Genomic DNA, 1,605 nt, shown 5'->3' with positions numbered 1-1,605 from the left:
GTCCTGAGTGTGGTGTCGGCTGTGTCCAAGAGGCTTGGCTGAGACGGGCCTGCTCCTGGGAGGGACGGGCTAGCTGGTGGTGACAGGTTGGGAAGGAGCCAGGGCGCAGTGGCCCCTCGCCGGGAGGAATGGGCGGTGGGGACAAAGTCTCAGAAGGTAGATGGGAGAGCTGGTGTGGTCTTGTTTGGGGGTGGGTGGGATGGAACGGAGAGGAGCGGGAAGAATTCACAGGCTGCAGGGCAGGAGGTTGTCTCGCTGACTCCCACACAGGGACGCTGGAGACCCGGCTGACAGGGCTCCCTCTTCCAGGAGAACCCAGGTCCCGGCTTGTCAGGAGGGCTGGGTCCTGAGGGACCTGACGGCAGGGGGCTTAGGAGGTGAGGTCTCTGGGGGCGTGACTGGGTCATGAGCGGGGCCTGGATGGGGTCAGTGCTGTAGAAGAGTCGCCAGAGCTCGCCTCTGGTCAGCACGTGCAGGCAGCCGTCTGTGGGCCAGGAAGCGGGCCCTCAGGAGACCTGCCCCTGCGGCCCCTGCCGGAGGACTCCAGCCTCAGGACTGTCCGTGGGGTAAACTCCAGCCCTGTTTCTGGTTGTGGCAGCAGAGCCGCCTTGATGGCGGCCAAGGAGGCAGTGCTGAAAATCAGTGGTAGTTGTTGAAAAGAGCTGAAGAGGAGTCTCAGCTAGTGGACGACCACGGCAGCCGCCTAGCCCACCCACCTTCCGGCGTTTTCTCCCCAACAACACGGAGCCACCCGAAGGGGAGACCAAGTGTGCGCTCAACCCTGCCCACACTTCAGGAGTGAGGGAAGTCCCCGTGCTCCCTTCGGGGTCTGGGCTGCCCGCCCACCTCTGCTCCTCTGCCCCAGCCAGGTGTCCAGGAGCCAAGGGGGAATTCACAGTGAAACCAGCCCTGGTCCTCCACACCCACGGGCGGGAGAGAAGACCCCGCCTCCCCTGGCAGGTACCCGAGAGAGGCTGAGGAGGTGGTGAGAGTTGGCCAGGCAGCATTTGAAGATGTGAAAACCATCTTGGATCAGAAACTCAAAAAGTTAAGGATGGAAGTGGGCAAAGAACAGAACCGAAAATGGCTGCTTGAATTTAGGAAGGAAACGAGAAAAAGTGATTCTGGAAGAGAATAAATTGCAAGGTTCCCCAGACTCCAAGATCGGAGAAGGGGGCTCAGAAGCAGGCGGACGAGCCAGTGAAGCAGGAGTGAAGGGTGTCGGGAGGAGGGTGGAGGCGAAGAAAGAGGCCTGTGTGACTCCGTCTCTGAGGAAGAAATCAGGACGAGGCTAAAACCGCTGTCCAGGAGACATTCCAGATGGAGAGAAGGGCCTGTCGGGTGGGTCTGGGAGAGCTAGAGGACGGCCAGTCCCAGGAAGACAGTTCCCATTTCAAAGACGTGGTGATCCTCGGGGCCTGCAGGCAGAAAGACCAATCCATCCCCCGGGCAAGGGGATTCAGCACCAGAATTTTCAAAAGCAACAGGAAGCCAGGCAACAACCGAGCAGCCTCTTCAACAGTTCCGAACCACGAGCGACAGCAGAGGGCGCCCCGCCGCCAGGCTGTCCTGTCTCATGCCCGGCAGGCCTGCCTGTGGCTTCGA

Source organism: Ceratotherium simum, chromosome 39, assembly GCF_057802395.1.
Source record: "Ceratotherium simum simum isolate JZ-2026a chromosome 39, ASM5780239v1, whole genome shotgun sequence".
Classification (NCBI taxonomy): Eukaryota; Metazoa; Chordata; class Mammalia; order Perissodactyla; family Rhinocerotidae; genus Ceratotherium; species Ceratotherium simum.
This window is presented reverse-complemented; position numbering follows the sequence as displayed.